The 6,115-nt window shown below is 30.2% G+C and overlaps 2 long non-coding RNA genes across 3 annotated transcripts; both read right to left on the reverse strand.

The window, feature by feature from the left end:
- Positions 1–254: 254 nt before the first annotated feature.
- Positions 255–3,298, reverse strand: LOC134257236 (uncharacterized). The gene is made up of 2 exons (XR_009989879.1): positions 2,526–3,298; positions 255–2,481 (listed from the first exon to the last, which is right to left on the reverse strand). It is a non-coding gene; the product is annotated as an uncharacterized LOC134257236 (long non-coding RNA).
- A 493-nt stretch (positions 3,299–3,791) lies between these two features.
- Positions 3,792–6,033, reverse strand: LOC134257234 (uncharacterized). Of its 2 annotated transcripts, none has more exons than XR_009989877.1 (3): positions 5,921–6,033; positions 5,004–5,150; positions 3,792–4,556 (listed from the first exon to the last, which is right to left on the reverse strand). It is a non-coding gene; the product is annotated as an uncharacterized LOC134257234 (long non-coding RNA). The 2 variants fall into 2 exon arrangements; XR_009989878.1 differs by having other exon boundaries at positions 5,899–6,033.
- Positions 6,034–6,115: the final 82 nt, after the last annotated feature.

The following is a 6,115-nucleotide window of genomic DNA, read 5'->3' on the forward strand; positions in this document are numbered from 1 at the left end:
CATAAAAAATCATTCATATATGGAATGCAAAATCTACATGTATATTGAATCCACACATTATGGAGATGCTTAAATTCCAGTTTGACTAATTGTTTTCTTTACACAAGGAAGTTTGAACATCTAGGCTTCAGGCATACATGTGCATACTATAATTCCTTAAATGAGCCAAAGATTGTTCATTGATTATGGTATTTTGCAGTCAGTTTGACAATTGCAATCTGTTAATAACCTCCCTTCAGTGAATAAGAAAAATGTTTGACTGTGCTTAAAACTTTATTCAGGAACAAGAAAGTTATGCAAGTTTATAGCTAGCTAGTGATTATCTGCAGGTAACAATATGATCTTTCTTTTTTAGTAAAACGACAGATACAACGATTAACAATATGGAACATTACACTATGTTGACACATTTGATATTAGAATATACAATTTGAATATATTACTTATCTTGAAACTTACTTTCACATACATGTGAAGTAGTAATTAAGTCAAATACATACATGCATTAATAAAATCAGTAGATGTATAATTAAATCTAAAACATAAAATTGCTAATGACAATAAATCTTGATGACGAGTATAACTGTATATAGAATGGGAAAAAAATCATTTGAAAATGCAGTCAAATATGCATTTTTGTCTTAAATATATTGGTCAATTAAGAAAAACACAATCACTCAATATACATACCTTTTCCAATGAAAGCGAAAACGGGAAAGGTTATGTGTAAGTGATTGGGAAAAAAGGGGTTTTCATGTGTTACAAAAATATGCATAGCACTTTATATTAACAGAACCCTTGATTCAAATAATCATGTTGAAATTTTATGGGAATATTTTTTTATTCATCTTAATTTTTTTTATTATAATGTAGCATAATGTGCCATCATATTTATCAGTATTTTTATTATTTTCTAAAAGAGGTAGGTTTACCTCCCTTTACGGGCTGGCCATTGACCCCCTCTTTTCATACTTACCTGTAAATTAAACATTTTTTATATATTACATTTGATCTACTGGAAGGCATCACTTGATGCTCACAAAATCTACATGATCTATGTGGTATTCATTTGAATCAGGGATTCTGAGATTTTATATTTTAAGTTCAACTATAGGTGTGACAATTTAATGACATTTTTAAACTGTATGAGTTCTTATTTTGAAAAAAGCATATTTACAAAGAAGTTGACAAAGCATAAATAAGATATAATTAAGTGAACAATATAATTAATATTTTGTATGTCCAGTTTTATCATGGTTTTCTTAGTATCAAATTAAGAAAACTAAACAAGGCACAGATCAAAATAAAGTTCAAAATATTTCAACAAAAGATAAAAGTCATACAGTCAATGAAGAAATCCAACTCAGTGGTATCCACATTTTTAAGATCACACACGTTTAATTTTTAGAAGGATATATCTGGCAAATATTATGAGAAGATGACACACAAAGTAGCTGAAAGAGTCAGATAGATTCAAAATTATTGGCATGGTCTAGAGTCACAATCAGTGCTGTCTATCGAAGCATATCCTTCAATGTCCTTCAAGAGAGATCACTAAATATCAGATTAACAAAAGTTCCCCACACAAAATCCAGTTAAAATTGGTATTACAATCCAACGTTACTTTAAGGGACAGATGATTTTCAAATTCTGAAACATCATTATTGTTTGTAGATATCTGAACTCTTTAAATGGTAATTCATTATTCTCAGAATGGACAAGGTATATCTTATAATTCAATAAACTACAAAATGAATGTACATGATTACTTATAACAATAATAAAAGTAAATAAAAAACCAAAAGAACTTTACAAACTATATACTGTATTCAGAAGTAGAGTTCTTATACATATACATGAAAAGAGTTGTTCACAATTATACAAATCTACAGATATAAAAATTCAACAGTTCAAGAGTTGATCAATATACTGGTTATGGTCAAAAATGCATTTTTTTTATGAATATGACCTTTCATTTTAATTCAAACATTCATTAAAAATTCAGCACTAACTGTAGTCATAGCAAAAGTTCAGGAATTATTTAGTTTTTACAAATAAAATCTTAAGAAAGTAAACATATACCTGGTATACATGTATGTATATAATAAGTACAATAAGAATTCAATATGTTATTGACAGGTTTAAAAAGATGTCTTCTTGTAAAACAGAATTGATAAAGTATAAAATTCAAATGTTCAAATGGTGGTGTATAATTAAAACAAGAGACCCATGGGCTACATCACTCACCTGAGTAACTATGGTGATGCAGTTCTTTACCAGAGTCCCCCTCTAGCAATATCTATCATGCCCCGCTACCCCTTCCCTTTTATGGTTTTAAAACATTAGAATCTACACTACCCAAGGATGCATAAGTTTCAGCTTTCCTGCCATACTGGTTCTTGAGAAGAAGATTTTTAAAGATTTGTTCTATATATTTCTATGTAAAATTTGGATTCTCTATTGTGGCCCATAAGTTTCGCCCTACCCCCGGGGGTCATATATTATGTAAAATTTAATATCTACACTACCATGACTTTTTTAACAATTTAATATCTACACTACCCAAGGATTCTTCCACACAAGTTTCGGCTTTCCTGGCCCAGTGGTTCTTGAGAAGATTTTTTAGTGATCCCACCCTATTTTTATCTTTCCTTGATTATCTCCCCTTGTAAGGGGACTTGGCCCTTTATTGTGACATTTTAATTCCCATTCACCCAAGAATGCTTTGTACCAAGTTTGGTTAAAATTGGCCCATTGGTTCTTGAGAAGAAGTTGAAAATGTGAAGTTAACAGCAAACAGACAGACGGACAGGTAGATGGACGGACGACAGACAAAATGTGATCAGAAAAGCTCACTTGAGCTGAAGGCTCAGGTGAGCTAAAAATGTCCAAATAGGGCTAATACCCCCGACAAACGAATAAGAAAAGACATATACGGTACTTCTCTGAAATCTTGCTTTAAAAACTATTTTTCAGCATATAGGTCACAAACAAGGTCGCAAGGTCATTGGCCTTGATGTTACTTGAAAAAGCTCAATTATCGGAGTATGCATACCAAATATGAAGACTCTATCTCTTATGGTTTAGAAGTAATTGCAAAAAATCAAAAAAGCTATTTTTAGCATACAAGTCACAGTCAAGGTCATTAAAAAAACATTGTTGAAAGTGCTTAATTAGGGTAGTATTCATACCAAATATGAAGTCTCTATCTCTAACAGTTCAAAAGTTATGGCAAAGGTTAAAGTTTATAACAGACAGACAAACAGATAAACTGTCAAACAGACAGAGAGGTCAAAAACAATATTGTCCAAATAGGGCTAATACCCCCACAAACAAATAAGAAAAGACCAAACGGTACTTTTGAAATCAGATTTAAAAACTATTTTTCAGCATATACACCCACACCCTAAAAAAACGCAAGGTCATATTAAAATTGATGTTGTTTGAAAAAGCTCAATTATCGGAGTATGTTACCAAATACCGAAGACTCTATCTCAAATTATGGTTTAGTAGTAATTGTGTTTTAAAAATCAAAAAAGCTATTTTTAGATACAAGTCACAGTCAAGGTCATTAAAAAAAATTAGCTTGTAGCATAACTTGAGACATAAAATAGGTCAACCTACTTAACAGTTCAAAAGTTATGGCAAAGGTTAAATATAAAGAGTTGTTGGGGATAAATTCTTTCTGAAGGGGCTAGACAGCAATTTTGGATGCCATGTTGGGTGTCCATGTAAATATGACAAACCATTGGTATATTCAGATGGACAATGTTCTATATACCCCCCAAAAAAAAAAAAAAAAAAAGAATTCCCAACCTATCAACCCTTGATTTTTTGGGAATGTAACAGGAAACAAAAATATTTTTTTAAACCTAAGGGGTTCTGAAATTAATTAAATTCTCAAAACCCTTTCCTATAATTTCAAGTAACATAGATATTCTTATGATAAATCAGTATACCAAATTTCATTTCAGTATGTGAAAACCTCTGAGAAGAAAATGAACGGAAACTCATGGTGTACCAAAAAACTGACTGACAGACGGACAGCAGCAAAGCAATTTGCGCTACCTTCTTCCAAGGGGGGCATAAAAATTGTAAAACATCATATTCTAAAATATTGTAATTCAAGGTACATGTAGTACAAAGCACCCATGGATTTTAGCTCATTTCTTAAAAAAGTAAGGGAGAAAAAAGAAAATATAAATTCCTATATAATCCTTGTAAGGAAATAAAAAAAATTTTGGCCTGTTTTATTTTAAAAAATCAAAGAATCCTATATATTGGTCACTTGGAAGCTTACATTTTAGAATGTGCTTGCACTATTTCTTAACATTTAAGCAATGTCCCTGATTTTTGTTTAGTAGTTATTGACCCGTCAAAGCAAAGTTCATCAAGTTGTCTTTCCTTGGTTAAAATCTTCAGCTGTCAAGTCATATTCGTTTTGCAACAAAATGCCTCTGTATGCGTAAACCTCAGAAAATGATGGAGAAAGTTGGGGGTAGACTTCTCACTGCGAGACAATTCTGCTGATCACCTTCATAAAACTGCCAAGCTATCTGGAAGGGAATATATATACATATATACTCTTTTTCAACAAGTATGTGACTAAGTTTAACATATCATCACAATTTTTACTTATTCAAGCCTTAAAGGAGTTGTAATTTTTATGCTCTACTTTTTTTCTCTTACTGATTTGAAAAATAAATTAAAGGCACTAACCGATTGTTTAAAAATTTTCAAAAACTAAGATATAAGACCATAACTTTTGTAAAAATGAGCCATCATCAAGAAACTCAGACTTCACTGATTTTAAGAGACATTCCAGTATATCAGTATAATATACACTATACCTTTTGTAAAGTTAGAGTGTAAACTTAAACTTGATCCCTGTATACCTATTACATCTTATGGCAGAGGCATAAAAAAGGTCCAACTTAATAAGAAAATGTTCCAATAGCACAAAAAAAATTCTAAAAGCAAAAGATTAAGTTTAAAATATCTACCATTTAAAGAACATCATAACTCTGATCAAGAATGGTTAAATCTTTGATTCACTGAATATCACTCTGACATCTGAAGAAAAGTGGAAAATATAAAGATGGTTCAAGTAAGATGTTCATCGTCAACAGCTATTACTTTTCTTGAAGACTCTGAAAATAAAATTGACAGAATATGCACAATAGAGCCACCAGTTTTTTTTTTATTTTGGTCTGATATATTAAAATCATGCATGTTATATCACTTGGATTTACTTTAATGTATTTTCATCATTATATAAAATCTCCCTAAAACATGTAAAATGAGAAGTATACCTTTAATAGTCAATCACTTTATAAAGTATCTCAGATTCAGGAATCTGATGAAAGTTTTGATTTTAATGCTGTATTATGACAGGACTTTAAAAAATCTATGCATACATTGTGCAAAAGATGTAATTAAGATTGAAAAGTTATCCTCTAAACAAATCATAAAATATATTTTTAAATCCACTATCTTACGATACTTTTATTTTCTGTTAAAAGCAGATTAACAATGTTTCTGCCAAATTAACCACTTTTATTTCTAGAAAGTAAACATCAATTTTCACAAAAAAATTGACAAATTTATTCAAATAAAACTAGAGGTAATGAACTACATATGTGGAGGTTTTTTTGTTCATTTAGATATAACTATTTACTGAGATTTCTGCAGGCATGTTCACAAGATTTTAAAATATCAAATGCATTCAACAAGAAGTTAATTCATATTTATTAACTGGAAGATTCTAATTAATGTAGAATATTGTGTTTAAACTTGATCATTCTTATCATGCACTTTTTCCTTTCAATTTCCACACAAAAAATTTCATAAAAATACCACATTAGAAATGTAAATGCATTGTTTGAAACTTTATGTTACCTTCAAATTGTAGATTTTTTACCTTCAATATATGTATAGTCTGCTACAGTTTAGGAAGTCATGCATGGTCATTGAATGTAGATGTGGAATCTCAGATCTCAGTGGAATCTAACTTGGATCTCAATGGAGATATCTAGACACCAAAAAAAAACAACAAATATAATCAACTTCTATCCATTATTTTAACACTATTAATACTCGTTATCACATAATTTAA

The sequence above is a fragment of the Saccostrea cucullata genome, unplaced genomic scaffold (genome assembly GCF_032062105.1).
Source record: "Saccostrea cucullata isolate Sc308-1 unplaced genomic scaffold, CSIRO_AGI_Scuc_v1 ctg16522, whole genome shotgun sequence".
Taxonomy (NCBI): domain Eukaryota; kingdom Metazoa; phylum Mollusca; class Bivalvia; order Ostreida; family Ostreidae; genus Saccostrea; species Saccostrea cuccullata.